Source organism: Lagenorhynchus albirostris, chromosome 2 (genome assembly GCF_949774975.1).
Source record: "Lagenorhynchus albirostris chromosome 2, mLagAlb1.1, whole genome shotgun sequence".
NCBI lineage: Eukaryota > Metazoa > Chordata > Mammalia > Artiodactyla > Delphinidae > Lagenorhynchus > Lagenorhynchus albirostris.
This window is the reverse complement of record NC_083096.1, coordinates 1,226,572-1,235,895: the sequence shown is the minus strand read 5'-3', so window position 1 is coordinate 1,235,895 and position 9,324 is coordinate 1,226,572.

Here is a 9,324-nt window from a genome sequence, read left to right as displayed (position 1 = left end):
ACAGCTCCCTGGGTCCTAGTGCTGCCCCATTTGGTCAGCTCCTCCAGGACGTCCCATTTCTTAGGGACCTATTCATATACATGTTAATAATAGCTTATTATGGGAATAATGATTTGTAATAATGACAGTAATAAGACCTCTTTGTACTCACACCCTGTGTTTCCACCCTCCTGCCCAGTGCTGTGGAGCCTAACGGGCACAGAGAGGGGCCAGTGTGGAGGGGGAGGGCGCCCTCCCCGGCGGCACCCGAGTCAGGAGCTCTCATCTTCCCACCCACAGCTCTGCAGCCCGTGCGCTGCAGGAGACATGCGTACACACGCGTGCACGTGCACGTGGGCCAGCTAACCCCCTGACTCCCAGAAGGCCCCTCCACCGGAGGGAGTGGTCAGGCCAGGAGAGAAGAGAGGCAACCAAGATAGACCGCTCCAGAGGGCGGCAGTGGAGGGAGCTCGAGGGGCCCGCAGCACTGCCTTAGGGACCCCAAGGTCTCAGCCTGCCCACCAACCATGCCCTCCTGTGGCCCTCCCTCCAGCCTCCAACACCCACGCCCCCCACTCCATCCCTCCATAGGCATCTCCTGAGTGCACCAACCCAGCACAGTCCTGCATGATCCAGAATCCTACTGAGGAAACAGGGCTCCAGACCAGCTCTGTTCCTGACTGTTTTATCGCTGTCGTTTCCTCCTCCTCCGGGCCTGGGACACATTGGTGCTCTCTCCAGACCCAGGTGAATTCACAAACGTATGGGCTTGGAAAGTTTACAGAGAGCTCTCACGTGTTTTTGAGTCTCGTGGCAGATGAGATCAGAGAGGCCGAGCAACCTAGATGAGGTCACACAGCTTTGTAAATGGCAAAGCTGGGATGAGATTGCGTGGTGGCTGAGAGGACCCAGGATCTTTTGCTGACACCACAGCACCTCTCTGTAAGCATCAGGGTACACGGCATTCCTTTTAAACGTGAACCAGCCACCCACACTGTTCTCTTCAGCTTCCTGGCTGGAGGGGTGCCAGGCTTTTGGACACAGGAGAATGGGCCGGAAAAAGACAGAAGCACTGGGTAACGGGGAGGCCATGGGAGGAAATTCAGCAGGGCATACTCTATTGCTGGAAAGGTCGTTACCAGTTAAATGTCCGGTTCCCAGCCTCACATCCCCCCGGCGTCCTGTGTAGGTCCTTGGAACGTGGGAGTCCTGCCCCCCACCCCACCCCCCGGGGACGAGGGGAGATGGCTCATTCTAAACCTTTCGCCCAGACTGGTGTCTGCCTGGTGGCCCCATCTGGGAGAGGCTCAGACTCCAGCTGGATTACTTGAGCCTCAGAAGGATCTAGAGGGGCGGGGTGCAGGGGGCTAGTGCCAGGGCATCTGTACCCCACCCCCCCGGGGAACACCGCCCCTGGGTACCAAGTCCCTGGGTAAACTGCCCCTGGGAATGGAGCTCTCACTCAGCCTCTGGGGCTTGGCTGGGGCAGTGCTGAGTCCCAGAGACACTCAGTCAATTCTAGTGGACTTGTGGACTCCACAGGGGACTCTGCTGGGCAGAACCGGGGCTGGTTCTTCCCTCTGCCCCGTGCACCTCCCCCGCCCAGGGAAGTTGGTCTGCACCGTCAGCCCGTCTGCATCCAGCTGGAATGGGCTGGACTGCAAAATGGCCCCAGGGAGCAGCGGGCTGGAGGTGCTCTGAGCCTCCCTAGTGGGGAGTAGGGCGCCCGGTCCACTCCAGGTGGCTGCCTGGGACGGGGTAGAAAGGAAGATGGGAACAGCATGGGATGGAAGGAAGGACGGGGCCCAGAGAGGCTCAGGGAGTCAAATCTCTGCTGTTTTCTACAATGTGCACTTGATCTGATTATAAATTCGCTTTAGCGCTCATTCACTGTGACGCTCAGTCCATAGAACAAGCATTGAAGATCATTATATTTACAAAGAGAATGTATATTAACACGGTACAAATTTAAACTGAAGGGAGAATCACCCCTTTGCTTGCAATCCTCCAGAGCCTGAGGCCCCTCGGTGATGCAGCCCTGGGGGGCCTGCCCCTTTCTTCCTGACCTGTACCCCACGCCTCCCCCACCTCCAGCCAGTCTCCTCACCAGCCTGCCCGCAAGGCCACGGGCTCCTCGCTGCCTGGACCGCTCCTCCCCCAGCATCTCTAGGTTCGTTTCCTTACCTCACACAGCTCTGTACTCAGACATCACCTTCTCGGTGAGGTCGTCCCCACCACCCTGTTTAAATCCCCCCCACACAGTCACACTCACACACATAGTCACAGGCACACATACTGCATCCCCTTCCCTGCTTGACTTTTCTCTATACCGCGTGTCACCACCTACAAGTCTTGATATTTCCTTAGTTCCTGTATGTCTCCTCTGCTAGAACGTAGGCTGTGTACCAGCAGGGAGTCTCATCTGCTTCCTTTACTTGTGGACCCAGCACCTAAATGTTGAGTGAGTGGATGAAACGGAAACGGAACTGAAAAAAACTGGGAGGAGGAAAAGGGATAACGATGGAGTTTCCCATTCTTTCATTGTCAGGAGTCAATAAACGCTACCTAGAGTGAATGAACTAATGAGGAGAGGTCTAGGTATATTATTTAGAATGATAATAATAACCACCAGATGGTCACACGGGATTTTTAAGGCAGTGAGACTATTCTGCATGATATTGTAATGGTGGGTACATGACATTAAGTACATGTGTATTACGTATATTTTTAAAATAAAATAAAATCCCTGGGGCTAGCTAGAAAGCTGGCCTGGCAATTCCCCAGGTGGGCACTGCAGGGCCTTCTGGAGTTGGGGGTGGGCACCACAGCAGAGTAGCCCCTGGGCTGGGTGTGCGGCCCCTCCTACCCCTGTGACTCGCTCGCCCATCCCCCGCCCCGGGAAACATGGGAATCCCCAGGTTCCTCCTAGACCCCTGACAACTGGGATTGGACGGCTCCTCCAGGCTGCCTGGATTGGGCTCCCAGGAAGGAAGAGGCCATGCGGTGCAGACAGTGCTTCCAAACTGCAAGGTACAAACAGTTCACCTGGGGAATCTTGTGAATGCGGATTCTGATTCGGTAGGTTTGGGGTGAGACCTGAGATTCTGCTTTTCTAGAAGCTTCCACGGAACATGCTTGGACAGCAAGGGTCTAGAGCAGCGGTTCTCAAGTGTGTCAGCAGCGGCACCTGGGAACTTGTTAGAAATGCAGGTTCCAGGCTCCACCCCGGACCTGCCAAGTCAGAAGCTCTGGGTTTGGGGCCTGTGTTGTAACCAGCCTCCAGGTGATTTTGATGCACCCAAACCACCGGGGTGGAGGACGGAGCACTGAGCCGGGAGACGGGGCCCCAGCTCCGTGACACCTGGGACAAGTCTGTCCCCTCTCTGACCTCAGTTTCCTGGTCCCATACAACGAAGGCTGCCCAGCCCGTGTTAGATTTGTAAGAAAGTCTGGCTGGTTTCTGGGGGGATCGGTTGTCTCCCCTTTGGTGAGACGAGAGGAGCATCTCTTCTCCTCCCCTGTCTGCTTTGCAGTCCCAGGTCCCTGAGGTCTGGTAGCTCCCCTCACCTTGATGGGACAGGAAAGTGGGTCTGCTCGCAGTCTGCTTCCCCCCGCACCACACACACACACACACCACACACGCACACGCACACGCACACACACACACGCACACACACACGCGCGCGCACACACACACACGCACACACACACACGCGCGCACACACACGCACACGCAACCTCAGTCCACAGTTCCTCCCCGCCCTCCTCTCCCTGAGCCTTCTCCTGACCTGCCCACACCCCTTTGGTGTAGCGCGCTTAGTTCTAGGGCTTTGGGGTTTCCTCGGATCTCTGTTTTTCTAAAGGGCAACAGAGAAAAAATGGATCAAGGTTTCAAGTCTCCAGCGATTTGGGTTTTACGGCACCATTGCAACAGATGGCAAGAGGGCACTGCCCAGGCTTGCTCCTGGGCTGGGATCTCTTGGTGGAAATCCCCTCCCACGCTCAGCCTTTAATCACTTTCCAGCCCAATAACTTTCCTGATTCACCAGGGCTCCCTTTCGTCTCGGGAGCGCCCACTGCCCTCTCTCTGACGGGGCTGAGTCTGGGCTTGAAGGCATTTGCTCCGAGATTGGACTGTGGGTTCAGGTCGGGGCCTGCAGAATTTTCCCTTTCCCCACGTCATCCAAGCATCTGGATGCCCCTGCTCTAGGAGCAAAGGTGCTTCCCTGGAATGACCCTCATCCTCGGGGACACTGGGTCAAGGGGCAGGACCATCAGAAGAAGCCTGACTGCTGCCCAGGGAACTAGGGGCCTCAGTCAACCCGCGGGCACCAGCTGGGCAAACTCGGGCACACAGAATGCTTTCCAGTTCATGGCTTTCTTTGTCTTTTAACAATAACAAAGTGTTTGAAGTGCAAGTAATACTTGAATGCACTTTTGCTGTAAAAAATTCAAGACAAGAAAGTATCTTTTTCCACCCCTTCAGTCCCGCAACCTCAGAGACAAGAGTCACTTAGCTTGGCGTCTTCGCTTCCACACCTTCGCACCTAGAATGGTATCCAGCAGGCTTCTCGTTGGTCATGTGCCAGGCTTGTCCCAGCATTCATAAGTCCCCTTCCAGCTCTGACATTCCCTGCACCGGTGGGTGGCTCTTCCCTCTCCTCCTAAAGGGCAACCATTCACAAGACCTCATTAAAATCACATGGTGGGGGGCTTCCCTGGTGGCGCAGTGGTTGAGAGTCCGCCTGCCGATGCAGGGGACACGGGTTCGAGCCCCGGTCCGGGAAGATCTCACATGCCGCGGAGCGGCTGGGCCCGTGAGCCATGGCTGCTGGGCCTGCGCGTCCGGAGCCTGTGCTCCACAACGGGAGAGGCCATGGCAGTGAGAGGCCTGCGTACCGCAAAAAATATATATAAAATAAAATAAAATCACATGGGATAGCGGCGTGATGGAGGAAAAAGGATGGAGAGAAAGGTCACAATGTCCCCAGGACTTCCTTCGACCTGAGGGGACCGTGGTGCTGGGGTCTCCCTGCTTGCTTTTGAGTTGCATAGCGAGGATTATGAATTTTCACTTGTATTCCTCTGATAACTGAGACCTTCCTCTAAATGCCATTGTCAAGGCCAGGCAGAGAAGGCCGTGAGTTGTCCAGCCTGGGACTGGAGTCAAGGAGAAGCTTAGAGATGGCTCAAGGCGGAGGGGCTGAGGAGAGGGAGGGAAGCCCCTCGCATACTCTTGAATATGATCTTCCGGCCGATTGGTGGGAAGGAATGTCAGAGTGAGTCATACTGGGTGTGAATTGTGTTCTGGGATGAGGCAGGGTGAGCAGGGACCTCCCTCACTCCTTCTGTAGGGAGAGGCAACCCTGCGTGGCCCAGGAGGGAGCCCTTGAACCCTCCCGAGGGGTCAGGCTGAGGTCGCAGAGTACAAGTGTCAGGGCCCAGGGCCAGGGGCTTGGCCAGGAGCGGGAAATGCCCACTAAGCGCTTTATTCACCATAACCTGCTTCCGGAATTTTCACGGCCTTGGGGCAAGTCTCCCCAGGCCCATAAACAGAACATCAGAGCTGGGTGGGTCCCGGAGCCCAGCTGCTGAGCGTGGTCCTGAGACCAGCAGCATCAGTGCCTCCCTCCCCTGGGAGCCCGAGAGAGGTGCCGGGTCTCAGGCCCCACCCAACAGCGGAACTGGAATCTGCACCTGCGCAAGATCCCCAGGAGCTTCTCAAGCCCGAGCAGCACTTCTCTGGAATTAATTGAGGCCAACGTCTCCATTCACACAGGAGAGGTTGACGCCCAGAGGGAGGAGGTGGGCCCAGGGTCACACAGCTAGTTCCAATCTCAGCCCCACCCCTGGGAGTGACTTTGAATAAGCCACATAAAATTCACTGCATCTCGGTTTACTCTTCTAGAATAAAGGGATAAGATGACCACTTCTCAGTGCTGGTGGAGGGGTCATGTCAGACAACACCCAGATGGGTGCCTGAGTTCACAGGATGTGCTCAGTGAGTGTTGGCTATTGCTACAGTCCCAGCACCGCACCCCACACTTCCCGGCCTGAGGCAGTTTCTTCGCAAGCAGAGTGTCAGGTACGTGGTGCAGGACCCAGGCCTGGACCCAGCAATCTGCGTTTCTATCCTGCTCTGCCATTTGACCCTGAGCCCCATCCTAGGCTGCGGTCGGTTTGGTCATTGGTAAATGGCAGTAATGACAGCGCCGGCCTCAGAGGGCTCTTGTGGGGATTAAATGAGTGAATGCATTTAAGGACTTCACAGAGGCCACGGCACTAAGTGCACAAGACAAGGAATGAAACCTCCAAAATGTCCAAAAGCAGGAGTCGGGAGGGAGCCGGCCGCGGCAGGGTGGGGTCTTCTCCGAGGGGGTGGCTTCTGCTTTGCCCCTTGACCCGGTGCAAGCCCCCAGTCTGCTTCTCCAGCCCTGGGACAGCCCCACCCCGGCCACGTTTCTCCTTCTCAGACGATGAAATGGCCAACAGGGCCCCTCGTGCCTCAGTCGGGAACTCCGGGGAGGCAGGGATGTCTGTCTGCCCCCTGCCCACCCACCCTGGCCCAGGAGCGGACTCAGCGTCTCTGAAGGACTGTCAGCCGGGAGGGTGGGCCTGTCCTGGGTGACTCCAGGGATAGAAACAGCGAGTTCCGGGAGGTCCTCTCCAATCATTAGGCCTGTTCAGAGGCAGCACCAGCTGCCGGGTGGGGTGCAGAGCTCAGGCTGGGGGTGGAGGCAGGCGCTGGCCTAGAGGCCGGACTCCTCCTGAGATCCTCCAGCCTAGCTGACCCCGGGCATCAGAATCACCTGAGGGGCTTTGCAAATACAGATTCCCAGGCCCCCAGGTGGATGAATCAGACTCTTAGGGGTGGGGCTGAGAATCCAATTTAAAGCCTCCCCCTGTGTTTCTCATGGTGGGGGGCAGGGGGTTAGAGGCACAGCCGGGCGGAGGAAGACAGGGGAGGGGGCAGGGGATGGGGAGGAGGGAGGCAGGGGGGAGGGAAGGGAGAAGGGGGCCAGGGAAGGGGAGGGGCAGGGGCCGGAATCGTCCAGTCGCTGATGCCTGATGGCTCTTCCCCCGCACCACAGGTCAGCACATGTAGGTCTGGGAACGAGACCCTGCTCAGTTGCCGGGGGTTTCCTCCCACATCTGAGAGCAGCTCTCAGCCCCCACTCTCCCTCTCCCTATCCTCACCCCTCCGGCCATCCTCAGCTGCCTCCCCCCAGGATGGACCACGCGTTCCCGTCCTACCCCAAGAGCCCACAGCGTGGCCCCTCCTGAAACCGGGCGTTGGTCCCACAATGCATCTCCTGAAGGGCCCTGGACACCTCGCTCAGCCACCACAGAAATGAGAAGAAATCCCGGAACGGGCAGAGACCCTCGGCCCCTCTTCCTGTGGGTCATTTGGATTTGGCAGACCACAGGGCCCTACGAGCACGCAAATCCTGCGAGGGAGAAGCTCACCTGCGTCCAGCGGTGAGCACACCTATGTGCAGGAAGTGGGGTGGTAGGGACCCTGGGGAACGGGGTTGGGGGCGCCCACTTCTCGGCCTACCGCAAGACGCCACCTGCAAGGTACGGCCCCTTCCCACAGCCCCCTCCTCCTCTGGGGCCCCCATGTTACCAAGCAAGGGCTTGTGTGCCTACAGCACAGAAAACCAAATTCTGACAGCTGGTGTTTGCTGCAAAGTAAGGGTTTACTAGCAGGGCGCCAAGCAAGGGGAATGGGTAGCTCGTGCTCCAGAGATGAAGGCTTTCAGGCAAAGGTTTTTAAAGACAGTGTGAGGGGACAGGGTTATGGGTTGTCTGATCTGCTCCTGGACCTTCCTCTGGTTGGTTGGTGGTGAGGTGACCGGGTGATATTTCAGGAATCTCAACCATCAACCCTCTGGTTCCAATCTGTCTGGGGTCTACATGCTCGTGGTCAGCATGTAGCCACCGTCCTCCAGGAGGTGGGGGTCTTAGATTCTGCAGAATGACTCAAAGATTCTTACCTACATCCCTTCAAGAGGAACTAGGAGGCCGGTGATCTTGTCCTGATCATTAACCGTCGAGCCTGCTCTTTGGAACTCAGAGAAGGCCCCGGAGACCAAAACCTTTTGCTGCAAACAAGAAACGGGGGACACGGAGGGGCTTTTGTACCCGGGAAGGTCCTGCAGGGTCCTGCTTGGTTTCCATCCCCCCCTTTACTTTGACACTCCTCAATCCTGAGGGGTGGGATAAGAAAGGGAATAAAGTTTTGGGTAGAGAGATTAATCATGAACTCGGCAGGGGGACTCGGTTTCAGGGGAACTGGGTTTCACTCACTGCAGGCCAGCCTCCACCCCCCCTCCTCCCCTGCTGCCCGCCCCACGCTGCCCTTAGGGGCTTCCTGGCCAGCCACCGGCCTCTGGGTACAGCCTTCTGCCTTTACCCAGTTTGGCTCCCAGGAGGTGCACCCGCCCCCTCCGCACCACGGCTACTCTGGATGACCGGTGTTCCTGAGATTGGTGGCTAGTGTAGGAGCCTGGCGGATGGCCTTGTGCTGGGGCGCCAGGGGCCCCCGAGCCGCCAGCAGAGGGCAGCCTGTTCCCAGCTTTGGGGCCCAGACGTCCCATCCCGGCCACTCCTGTGGGCCCTCCCAGAGCAGCCGGTGGTCGGATGATCCATTTGTGGAACCATCCATCCTCCCTGATGCACAAACCCTCTGGGAGAACGTCCAGTTGGCCACATCCTGGGCTGGACATAGAGATGTTATCAAGATGATGGACTCACCTTGCACTTACCTACACCTCTATAGCACTGCCTGGTCTATACCAATCTTGTATGTTTAGGGCCCATTCCCAGAGTCAGGGAAGGAGTCCAGCAAGGCCACTGTCGGATCTGGCCATACGGACACGATGCACAGACTTGCTGTTGTTAAAGCAGCTCTTATTGTTGTCTTGTGAGTTCACATCGTGGGCGGGGAAACCCAGCCCCAGACATGCGACAGGCACATCCCTCAGATGAAGGCCACTGCGAGCTCTCAGCTGAGCTCATTTAGAAAACGTTTGCTCTTCCGTGGACTTGGCTCAGGTGACCCACCGGAGACTAAAGGTTTGTGTCCCCGCAGAATTCATATGTTGAAATCCTAGCCCCCAAGGTGATGGTATTAGGAGATGGAGCCTTTGGGAAGTGATTAGGGCTTGAGCGAGGAGCCCTCGTGAGTGGGATTAGTGCCCTCATAAAAGCCAGCGGGCCCCCTCACCCCCTTGTGAGGTACACGTGTGAGGACGCAGCAGAAAGACGGCCGTCTGGGAACCAGGAGGGGGGTTCTCCCCAGACACTGAATCCGCCAGCACCTTGATCTTGGACTCCCAGCCT